The sequence below is a fragment of the Electrophorus electricus genome, unplaced genomic scaffold (assembly GCF_041902795.1).
Source record: "Electrophorus electricus isolate QZ-2024a unplaced genomic scaffold, ASM4190279v1 Scaffold49, whole genome shotgun sequence".
In the NCBI taxonomy this organism is placed as follows: domain Eukaryota; kingdom Metazoa; phylum Chordata; class Actinopteri; order Gymnotiformes; family Gymnotidae; genus Electrophorus; species Electrophorus electricus.
In genome coordinates this window covers 653,088-665,846 of record NW_027658767.1, presented here as the reverse complement: position 1 = coordinate 665,846, position 12,759 = coordinate 653,088, and the positions used below count along the sequence as shown (strand labels likewise).

The 12,759-nt window shown below is 40.1% G+C and overlaps 1 non-coding gene across 1 annotated transcript; it reads right to left on the bottom strand.

Moving 5' to 3' along the window:
- Positions 1-572: 572 nt before the first annotated feature.
- On the bottom strand, positions 573-644 carry trnae-uuc (transfer RNA glutamic acid (anticodon UUC)). Its single transcript has one exon. It is a non-coding gene; the product is annotated as a tRNA-Glu (tRNA).
- Positions 645-12,759: the final 12,115 nt, after the last annotated feature.

Below are 12,759 nucleotides of genomic sequence, written 5' to 3'. Positions count from 1 at the left end.
TTTTAGAAGCCATGAGAAAACCACCATCGCAGCTTGAGAGCACAAATCTAGCCTCTTAAGAGGTGTTTTGTTTCACAGGCAGATCGATATCTCAATGCGGTCCACATGAAAGCAATTTTCTTTCCCTGAGTGCAAATTGCACTTTTAATGCCTGATATTTCAGCCACTCATTTCTCTCACTACATGACAAAACTCTCGAAACTTTTCTCCAAAAGCACTGAATGTTATTCTAACCATTTATGGCCTTTCTCCAATCATGTACACAAAGTCCAGTATGATTCCAAATGTCATCAAAAGATATATCTGTTTGTAGCTGAACAACTTATACAATACGATCTTTCTTCTTTGTGTCAAATGAACTTAACAATTGAAACATCCAAAACTGGCTGTGTTTCTTGCCAACATACTGGTGTTTGGACATGTGGGATTACTTGCATGTCGCTTTCAATAACTCAGTTGGTAGAGTAGAAGTTAAAACTGTCATCCTTTGGCTGTCGGCTCAACTCCAACTCACACAAACTTTATGTTTTAATGCAGAATCTGTCGTTTTATATGAGCATAAAAAGAGGTTTTTCCCTGACCGGGAATCGAACCCGGGCCGCGGGGGTGAAAGCGCCGAATCCTAACCACTAGACAACCAGGGACAAAGCTGCTGAATTTACATGAGAAGACCATTTTTCAAAGTCTGCACTCCTACTATTCTGACAATGTTTGGATGCATACTGGACTTGGTATGCATGAGTGGAAAAAGGCCATAAAGCGAGTTATTCATCTTTCTCTTTGTTCTACAAAAAAATGAAGTTTGCAAGAGTCAGGGCTCTTTTTTACCATCTGGGAAAAGAGGGAACGCTGGTGTCACTAACACATGGAAAGAGCTGTTATATATTCCCCATTTGTCTCCTTAATGTTTCTGACAATTTAGCCACTCATTTCTCTCTCTACATGAAAACACTCTAGAAAATGTTCTCCAAAAAATACGGAATGTTATTCTAAGTACTCAGAAAATAGTCTTTTCCTCCCCCTTCTGACGCGTGAACTTATAGACGCCCTTGATTGCACGGTGTCTCTGTAATTGACAGGGGAGAGAGCGTATGCCACTCCCTCTCTCCCTAAGAGTACAGCCAATTATGCTCTTCTAGACTCTCGGCCACAAATGGCTGTGACACCATCAGTTTCAAAGTTAAACACAACTCCTATAGTACCAATAAAAGCTTCACACTCACCTCAGCTGGGACATGGCAGACACTGAAGGAAACTCCTCACTTCACTCTCTTCATCTGACCAGTCATTAAGCTCCACTGGTTTCTTCACTGTTTTGAGTTTCAGCACTTCTAGCACTTGTAATATTAGAATAGAATCCCTTTAGTTACTAAAGGTACACAGAAATGTACACCGGTACATAGAAACTTACTGTATGTAAGAGTGCAATAGTTCAAAGCTGTATTAGTGCAGATAAATACAACTACAGTGCCATTGCAGCTTTTAATGCTGTTTCAGTATCAGGGTCTTCAGGAAGGCTCCACCTGGCAACCCTGAAGTGCCTTGCTATGCTTAAAACTACACACACACACACACACACACACACAAACAAACAAACACAAACACTTAACAAGGTGAGTTCTGCTTATTTGTTAAGAAGGCTGATCGCCATTTAAAATTAGATTTCACAAACTATAATTGTTACACTGGTGAGTTTGAGGTAGAGATGCACTTTCATTAATACTGCTTACACTGTGTTTCTTTACAACACGCATGGACGTGTTGAAGCATCTCATATGCATAGAACACTAATACTCAGAGCATTGGAAGGTTGAAAACAGAAGCTATCTGGCTCACACAATGTTTTAAATGTGCCAAGGGAAATTCCAAGTGTGGCCATCCTTGAGTGGAGTGGAAGATAAATATGTTTTTTTTGTATTTCAAAGCGGCTGTAAGAGTATAACAGGCAGTTTAGAACATGTCAGTCCCTCCATGTAATTTGAGAGAAAATATCCTATGAAGATTGGACCAAGATTCCTGCAGAGTATTTTCAGCACATAGTGGAAACTATGCCAGAAAGAATTGCTGCAGTTCTGGAGGCCAAAGAAGGTCCAACATGCTATTAAATGGGTGTATTTAAGCCCACTGTGTCCTATAATAGGATGTTGCTGGAATGTATGTGGATGTTGTTGGAATGGCCGCAGAGTTGCGGCAGCAGTACAGGTAGTCTGTAATCCTTTCCCCCATGCGAGTGAGTTTGCCCTACTGCACGGGGTCGAGTTATGATGTGAATATTTAATGTTAATGTTTAGAGATAACAGAACAGCTTTCGGGGGGTTTGGGTGGGTTGCCTTATCCGCCCCTTTAACAGAGTAGTCACAATTCAAATTTCCCTTGTTCCATTGTTTACAAGACATTATACATGTGGTTTATTTATAGTGCACGGAGTAATATGCAGCAAGTCTGGTCTGTCTGCTTTGGAAGAGAAACATTTGGCCAAAAGAGCAAAACACAGCCGGGAGGATGATTGGTAAGAGCACATCATAATATGCACCTTAAAGCTGTGCTCTACAGCTAGGTCCTGTTCCATGACTGCATATATAAATTTACTACTGACATTGCCATTTATATCTGGCCATTTACAGTGCACTCTTGCTCAGTGCAGCACTTGAAGCTGATTTTCCATTATGTTCAAGAGATGTTTGACCCGGTCAGGGTGACACACTTTAGTGAGGGCAGCAGTATCCTAGAGGACACTACAGACAGTGACGGAGACATCTCAGAGCGCGAGGTGAGAGGTTGAGTTTTTTGTTACTCTCTCTACGACATACTTTTCATGCCAGGTACTATTGTCCAGTTCAGCCCAATTTAATTTACTGCCTTGTATTATCATATATAAATTGCTGAACATCTTATCACTCAGTTTCAAACATCCCCTCAGCTGTTTTAAGCCATTTCGGTTATTCAGAAGTACTGCTAAATGGATGTGGTGGGAAAATGAGAGCACATCAAACACAGACAGCTTTATGCATTGAGTAGTAAAGAGTAAAAGTTTATTGAGTTTGTAAAGGGAAAGAAATGTGAGTTCCACCTTCCAACTATAACTTTTCTAGGATACGTGATCAGCCATGGTGAAATCACTACGGATGATAAGAAGATCAATGCCATCTTCCAGTGGCCCATTACTATTATAGTTAAAAAACTCCAGAGATTCTTGGGATTTGCAAACTTTTACCGATGCTTCATATGGAATTTTAGCAGCATTGCAGCTCCTCTCACAGCCCTCCTGAAAGGAGCAATGACCAAGCTACTTTGGAATCAGGAGGCTGATCAAGCATTCAGGAAACCGAAAGAAGCTTTTACCACGACTAGCATACGTCGACATCCTGATCCTTCCATTCCATTTGTCGTGGAAGCTGATGCTGCTAACATCGGGGTAGGAGCTGTACTTTCACAACGATACGACAAGTCCAAGTTACAATAGATGATTAAATAGACAAGTGTATATAAAATAGATGATGGAATAAACAAGCCATACAAGACACAGTCATCCCAATGGAATGTCTGTCGGGAAAACATTACCTACCTTGTGCTGTGACCATCTGTTGAAGTGGGCTCATTCTTCGCTGGTTCAGGGCTATGACAAGCGATATTTATAAGTATGTTTCTTCATGTTCAATTTGCAGTCAAAGCAAGATGCCTAAGACCCTACCCACAGGAAAGCTCATGCTTCTTCCCGTACCAGAAAGTCCTTGGTCTCACATCACCTTAGATTGCGTTACTGACCTCTCTGTCCTCACTGTAGTTGATGGATTCTCCAGGGGTGTGTGGTTCATTGTGTTTCCGAGTATGCCTACAGCCTGCCAAACTGTGGAAGCCTTGTTTAACCAGGTGTTCCGTATATTTGGCATCCCAGAGGACATAATATCATATTGGGGACATCAATTCACATCTCGAGTTTGGGCTTCCTATATTGAACACATCGGGGTAGCTATTAGTTTTACATCCACAGTCAAATGGCCAATTCCTACATTGTTTTTATATGAACAATCCATCAGACCGGTCCAAGTTCCTCTTATTGGCAGAAATGGCCCAAAATTCACTTACTAGTTCATCCACTGGCTTGACTCCTTTTTATTGTATTTTAGGTTATCAGCCTCAAATGTCCCATGGACTTCCATATCAGCTGGTTTCCCCGCTGTGGATGAGTGGATGCAGCGGAGCGAAAGGGTATGGGAGGAAACAGATCAGTGTATTGTATGAGTTCTCTGAACGTATAAGGAAATTGCGGACAGGCACAGAGGGGAGAACCCGATATACCAACCTGGTGACAGAGTGTGGCTCTCTACACAGGACTACCGCAAGCCGGGGTCATGTCGCAGGTTAGGTCCCAAGTATATCGGTCCATATGAAATGACCAAGCACATTAATGAAGTCACATATCAACTCAACTTACCTGCTCACTTTTGTGTTTTGAGGTCATTTCATGTGTCCCTTCTTAAGCCTGTTGTTCCTGTTGTGGCCTTTGGATGAGATCACCCCTGAGGTCACTCCTGTATTAAGTATGTTGGTTGCTGTCATTAGAGTGTATTGTTTCTGAAGGTTTTTTTGCATTATGCAATGCCTCTTCGCAGAGTGTGATTTTCAAGAACTTTAGTAAGCAGATGACTTATTTGCATCACCTTTTTTGGTAGGACAAAGCCCATCCATGAGCCAAAGGAAGCTGAGGTAGGCCCCATTCCATGAAAACACAGGGAGTGTGTGAACCAGGATACCAACACAAGCATACATGCAAGCTGACACCTACCCTCCCCTTGTCCAGTGGTTTGGCCAGTAGACAACTAATGAAAAACATTTCAAAAGCGTTTATACAGAAGCCAATGTTCAAATGGCTCTCTGTGCAGTGAGGAAACATATCATAAGGAAGTGCAAATTCCACTAAAGTTTAAGTAGGATCACTGAATTCAAAGTCTAGAGCACTATTACACTATGACTTCTAACAATAGCGTAAAAACAGTAATGTCATTCGTTTTTAGGAAAGGAATGTAAAAGTTTATGAAATATTCTTAAAAAGAGGACAGTTTGATGAGGAGCTTGGTCTTGCACAGCTACCAAAACCCAGGACTGAACTAGGAGTCTTTTGATATTCAATCTAACACTCACCCAGCTGAGCTATTTCAGCTAGTGACTAAATACTTTTGCCTGGTTTCGATCAAAATGTTACCAATGAATGTAGGTCATGTTCATGTCAGAGGAAACTGTCACCTTTATCCCTGGTGAGCTAGTGGCTAGGATTCTCTTTCAAACTTAATTTTTATGTGGAATAAAAAGAAATATGAATACCTCTCTTTATGACCTCCTAATGCTCATGCATACCAAGTCCAGTATGCATACAAACATCGTCAGTATACTAGGAATACAGAGTTTGAAAAATGTTTGTCAGAAGCATCTGAGCTTTATTGCTGGTGGGTGAGTGGCTAGGATTCAACACTTTCACCACTGCGACTTGTGCTTGATTCCTGGTCAGGGGACGCTCTTTTTGCTCACTTAAAAAAGAAGCTTGTATGTGAAAAAACAAACTTCCTTTGAGTCAGATTTTAACTGACAGACTAAGGATAACAGTTTTAAATTCTACAGTCCTCCACTCTACCAACTAAGCTATTGAAGGCAACAGACATGTAATCCCATAAGTCCAAACACCAGTATGTTGGCAAGAAACACGGCCAGTTATGGATGTTTGAATTGTTAAGTTCATTTGACACAAAGAAGAAACATTGCATTGTACGAGTTGGAGATGTTCAGCTACCAACAGATATCTCTTGATTACATTTGGATGCATACTGGACTTTGTGTACAATCAATAACTACTGGTACTAACTCAAAGTATGTTTCCCCCTTCAGTTTTATTTTATGCCAGAATAAAGACTTTCTGTCTTTAGAATTCTACATGACTCAAACTGAGATGCAGCAGATCACTTAGCTAGAACAAAGGGTCTTGTACTACAATAACGACTTTTGCTTTATTGCCCATAAGGTCCACCTCTTTTTTCTTTAACCCTCAGATCATCCCGTAGATGTTAGAATTATTCTAATGAAATTATAATTAACATTTAAAAAAATTCCTTAACATCACTCTTAAAATAACTTTTACCTTACAAATGATTTCTTTACCAGCAAATTTGAGTTGGTATGAATTCATCTATTAATTTTTCGTTATTATTTCATTAAATACATGCCCCCCCCCCCGCCCCCTAAAAAAAGAATAACAGTCCAAATGAAAGGTCTAAATGAATCTTTGCAGTAACAACAGTCTTTTATGCTCTTCCAACCACCCCACCTCCTCCCAGTGGACACACCATGCTCCAGTACATGATTCTGGAGTGCTGTGCTATCTGTGCTCCCCACTAACTCTTCCTACCTGCTGGGGTTTCTCCTTCCTGGACCTGCCTTAAAATGCTTAAAATGACAGCACCTTGCCCTCCATTTACCTGCAACATTCTGCACTGTCACAAACAATATTTATGTGCAGATTAGCAGATGAACCTCACCTGGATGATCCACATTTCATTTCTTTGTACTGTTATAATAATGAGTTACTGTATTTCTACCCAGGTGTTCTATCCAGGTGAACTGTGCTCTGTTTCTATCTCCTATGATGTCTTTGTGTAGGAATGCTGTAGTGTATCTTTCATGCTTACAATTTGTCAGCCATCCTCTACCCAACTCATCTTTGCCCAGGTTTATCCAGGGTTAACCGAAGGAGGATGAGTTCCCTTTTGAGTCTGACACCTTCCAAGTCCCCTCCAGTGAGTTTTTCCTACTGTCACCCTTGCCAATGTCATTTGGCTTATTTATCAGTTGTCACAAGGTGTTAACGTTATTATGCACATGTATATAAAATGTGTATATATATATATGATGTTATTTGCAGTTTGGATTGGATTATAAAGTGAATTTCATTGGTGAGTACTATATTTTTTGGTGACAAAGTATAATCTAATCTTTACAAAGCAGTGACCAGAAAGGAAGAGCTGGATGAGGCTTTGGTCCCCATGATAGTTAGAGACACACAGCCATTTAGCTTAGTTGAGGATAAAAGCTTCAGGGACTTGGTAGCAAAATTGGATTCAACTTATATTCTCCCAACTAGGAAGGTATGTGTGGTGACATGGATACATTATGAGAGTAGTATTAAAAATATATATAATTATTTTCTTCCTTCCCTTTAGACTGTAAAGGCCATGGTTGAGGCCAAATGTCAACAAGAGAAAGAGAAGGCCAAAGCTGAGGTCCAGAAAGTTCTTGCAATGAGTTTGACAGCAGACATGTGGACATCTCTTAATGTGGATGCCTTCTTGGCTGTGACCTGCCATTTTATAGATGACAACACATTTCTGAAGTCTACACTACTTGGTGTTGTGAAATTCCTGCAGGCGCATACGGCTGAAAATTTGGCCTGTGTGAAATCCTCTTTTATGGAAGAATGGGGAATAAAATAAAGTCACATGGTTACTGATGGCACATCTAATATGATTGCCTGTGGCAAATAGCTGAAGCTGCCTCATGCACTCTGCATTGCTCACACCCTGAATATAGTTGTTTAAAAGGCTCTTGAACTAACCCCAGTGCTATCTGCCATTTGTACAAAGTCAAGGAAGCTGGTGGGCTATTTTAGAAGCAGCACAACTGCCAAAGTTAGTAACATTATTTTCACATTGTTTACATATTGTTTTATATTGGTACATGTGTAATGTTTACTGTTTTATTGTTAAAGGAGATGTGGGACCTTGTTCAAGAGCATATGGGAAAATTTAAAAAAAAGAAACTGAGGTTGAAACAAGGTGTTGGAGCGATTAGTAGAACTCAGGGAGCCTGTGGGGGCAGATTTGGCAGGCTTACAAACTGACATTCCTGTGCTGACCTCTGATGTGTACAGTAATGTTTGTGGGTGCCTTTCTATACTGTATTCTTTTCACAAGGCCACTGTGCAGCTGTCAGAAGAGAAAAAGGTATCTGGTTCAAAGTGGTGCCATTATTGAAAATGGTTTAAAAAATCTTCCTGGAAGAGGCACAGGGCACATATGGAGATCAAACCCATGGCATTATTAGCACCCCACTCTGACCAACTGAGCTAATCGGCCTTTCTCAATTCCTTTTGCAGTTCTCGGTGCAGCAGTGAAGGGAACCTTTCCATGAAATTGTAGACTTGGTGTCAACAAGATTACGGCCACTTTTCGACCGAGCATAGGTGAAAGTTGACACATATTGTTCCCTCTGACAAATGGTTATTCTGCAGCCAACTTTTGAATTAAACTTCAAAAGCAAATGTGCAGAAGCTTTTGTTAAAGAGCAGTTCAGTGCAGTTGTACACAGTGACGAAATCATCAATTGCAAAGTCCACTGAGCTTTATTGCTGCGAGTTACATAGTGCTGTCTATTACACCATGAAATCTGCCATAACAACAAAAATGTAATGTCTGATTCTGTGAGCCAAGGAATATAAACCTTTTAGGGACATATTTAAAATATCAGATTTTCTGCCTGAGCACAGAGTAGGCATTTGTTTCTAGCTTTAACCATACGTCCTCTTTCTTTGGAAATCTGGGTCATTGCTGCATGAATAAGCAGAAAGATTTTGAGCAATTTTTTTGTCTGGGTCTAAGGGGCAATTTATTCAAACCAAAAGATGCTATTTTAGCTAGTTTGTCAAATGAACATGTCAAACCCACAGAGGCAATGTGTCTAGCTACAGAGCTCTGCAAGGTTTAATTCTTGGAAGTATTTGAAGCCATAGAAAGTTATTCTGTAAGCATTGCTTAACTCATTAAAAAGAGACAGTTAGAGCCAATGGCTGCCAGATCGAACATAGCTCACATTTTATAGTGTTTGCATAGCATATCAGAATCTGCAAGAACTATTCCTGTCAATTCAGGAATAAGCTTTTTTGACTTCACAGCTAGATTAAATATTTAGGGTGGATACAGGATTTGGTATGATCTCCTAGAGAATTGCCATTCCACTGTGTCTTCAGCTTTTGTCCGATCTGCAAACAAGTCCCACTCTAGGAGAACTTTGCTCAAGTGGTAGAGTGCTCTTTTAGTATGTGAGTGTTAGTGGGATTGATGCTCACATTCTCAAGTCTAGAATTTGTAGTTTTTTTTTTATGATGAAATCATTTCTGATAGCAAATGTTTTTGGGACCTGCTGATATGCTTATGCCATGCACACATTACGTGACTTTTGAAGTTTTCAAATTGATGTATCGCTCACACTGCACAACTCTATGTCTTGGAATCTGGAGTCCTTAATTTGTGGTATCTCAGTGGCAGGCATAATCAGTGATAAACCACTGATATGTCAACTGGTCTTAACACAGACAGATTTAACTTACTCTGTGGAGACTGTGTCTAACTTAAACCTTTCCTTCAAATAGAAGAGATCCTTGTTGCAGAGGTAATGTTTTTACCTTTATATGGTTTTTCCACTCATAGTCATGCAACACACACAAATGCAAACCTCTCACAGACTGTCTCACACACATCCAGTTATTCATCTGAACACATGATGTTTCTGTCTCTGTACCGCTATTAGTTATGCAATGGTTCCTCAATACTAGCACTAACTGAACAGGGTTCTGTATAAATATGATCTTTATAACAGCTGCCATAACAGCAAAAATGTAATGTCTGATTCTGTGAGCCAAGGAATTATTATTGATATTGTGAATATTTAATAACCTCCAATGCCAGCAAATTAAATTTTCACAATATTGTGAAAATTGTAAAGGATACTTTATTCATGTCCTCATTGCTAAAGATTGTATCGCTTTATCACAGCGATAAGCTAGTTAGCTAGCTAACAGTTGAGGTCAGCGAGTGTGAAACTCGGGGCTATAAACCATTCCTTGTGGAACCATTTCATTGTTCAGCTTTCAACTTTGATCGTTTAGGTGCTGGTAGTTTGTTAGCTAGCTAACTGTTCAGCAATAGAAAACCTACTTTTGCATGATTTAGAGACCCAAATTCACAAACCTGTGGGTTTTCAAATTTATCGTTCTCTCTAAATAAGCAAAATGAGTTAAGCCATTACTACAGCTATTGGACTGTTTGAACTACAATATTCGACTGTTCATTTATTGTTAATTAGATTAAATTAACTTTCATAAACATTCTGTATGAATAGAATGTAGTTTTTAATGACTGATTAACTGTGTATATTCAACATGAAGCTATTCATATAAAGTTTCAAGTTTGGTTTATTTGTAACATACATTTATTTGTCACTTTCATTTTTAGGCTGTAAAATGAAAGATCCTTGCTCACAATCATTGCTACAGTTTGATCAAATTCAGTTATATATATAAACTCCCTATTCAATAGGAAGAAACCAGTTCATGTCATTGTGAATTGCTTTTTCTGTAATCAAAACACTGAGGTTCCATATGGGAACAGAAACTGCTGGGACTGTCCATTCTGTGTGCAGTACAATGGCTTCTAAGAGGTATTGCTGTATTTGAGACATGGTGAGGACATATTTTAGTGAAAGTCTTCCAATGATGCACCCTTAACTGAACCATTTTATGCTGTTGCTGCTGTTAAAAAATGCAGAATGGTGATTATAACGAACCGATCCTTGCACAATATATGGAGCACCTCAACCATGGGGTATCAGCTGGTGTCCCTGTGCTTGATGCATCCAAGACTCAACCAGACACTGAAGATCAAGCAGCTGGCTTCCTTCACTCCCAGAGAGGAAGTAGGTTTTCCATTTGAACTGTTGCCTTCTTAGTTAAGACGTATGCATTGTTGATTGCAGTGCCAGAGCTGTGAAACTGTGCAAGGTATTGCATGTCCAGTGCTGGAATTAAGATAATAGCTCTAAATAGTCTCTGACTTGGGCAGAGATTGTGAGTGGGTCTTCAAGGGCAAACAGGATCTGATGGCCCACATGTAGTTTGATATTATTCCTAAATAACTAAGTTGACTAAGTTTACATGGCTATTTGAAAGAAGCTGATCATGTAAGCAGCAAAGACAGAATATCATTCTCTGACTAAGGATTTAGTTGACTCATGTTTAGCCCAACTAAACTGTGGTCCTGGCTGATTTTAGTTGGACTATTGAGCCACTGACTCATGCACAGAGTTCTCTGAGTATTTTGCAGTTTCTTAGTCTACTGAGTTCTTACTGAGTATAACACCAACTTTGATGCATTTGTTTTCTTTTCACCGAACAAAGCCTTCAACTTTGACTGTGGTGACATGAATTCCAGATCTGCAGAGTGTTTTTTCAGTAACGCATCTTCTGCCCGTGCATTTTGATTGCAGTGTTAGGAGGTCATAACTGCTGATCAGAACTTTGGACAAGAGGGCTTATCCTCATGGCTCACTGACTTTCATGTACAACAAACAATCTTTTCTTATTTATTTTTTTCCAGTTGTAACAAACCGTTCTGCTGTTTTTTAACTTCTGTCAAGTTTTTAATGGTTGTATAGGACAATTACGATGGAAATTGAGGTGTACAAGCACCACCTTGAACAGACCTACGAGTTGCGCGTGCCTGTCAGACCGCTGAGCAGTATGACATCCAGCACCAGAACCGACAGCTGCGGGCCCTGCTTTTCAACCACCAGCTCAGATGCAGCCAAGATGCGGACAAAGCATTCATTAAGGTGAGTAATTATTGTCAATGGTTGTCTTAGAATAGTGCTAAAGTGCTTAAGATACTTTTTGGCGATTCCATAGCCAAGAATTCTCAAGGTCACAACTAGCTGCATTCCTGTTGGATGTGAATGACAGTTGCTCCTTCCCGGTTGATACAAAGTCACGATAGAAAAAAAGGCGTACACAGAACTGCAGTGAACACTGTCCTTCAAGTGCATACAGTGTTTGAGCCTGCAATCCAGTTCATTACCCTGTCCAACAGGCTCCCAGGTTCCCCTCCACATCTTCCTTATCAGAGATGAAAATTGATATAAAAAAAATGGGGAACAGTTGAAATGACTGAGCCAATACACTGCACATTTCACCTTGAATACTTTTGGTTACTTTTTTGTTCCTGGCTACCATGCTTTTTTAAGCATTGATTATATCAAACACTGATTTATCTAAGATAAGCAAAGACCTGTTCTCTCTTGCTGCATTTTGTTGGGTTTTTTGTTTTTTTTTCCAAATGAAGCTGTTGTTTTCCTTTTTGGTGGGTTTCATACTATCCACACCAGCTTCCAGGTTTCTCTCCTTTTAAATACCAAGCAATCAGCTTCCTTTCTCTTTGCTACAGAGCACCTCTTTTCTGTCCACACCTGCTTGGCTGGTAGCTCTCAGAAGCCTTGCCTTCCTCACCTGTGCTTTTCTGGTTGCGGTGGCCATATGTGGGTCTGGAGAGAGGATGTGTCTCCAGAGTCACATCCTCTCTCTACAACAGCCCGCACACTCTCAGCGGGGGAATCATCCCACCCAAAGAAGCCCACCAAAGTGACATTGAAGCCAAAGCAAAGAGCATCACCAAAACTATGCAAATGTGGAATGACCTGGTGGGTCTTCTGCCAGAGAGAGGCAATAGAGAATATCAAGCTGATCTGGTAGTCTGGAAGCAACCACCAGATGGCTGTTGCTTCTGTTGGCCTTTTGACTTCCATCAACATCTACTCAGGCAGTAAAAAGAAATGGTGTACTGGGAGGTAGTAAATCTTGCTAATCAGTACTTGTTTTTGGCCTGTGAAAATACAAACAAACAATACACATATTCAAACACTTCTGAACTACAGTTGCTTATCAGGATT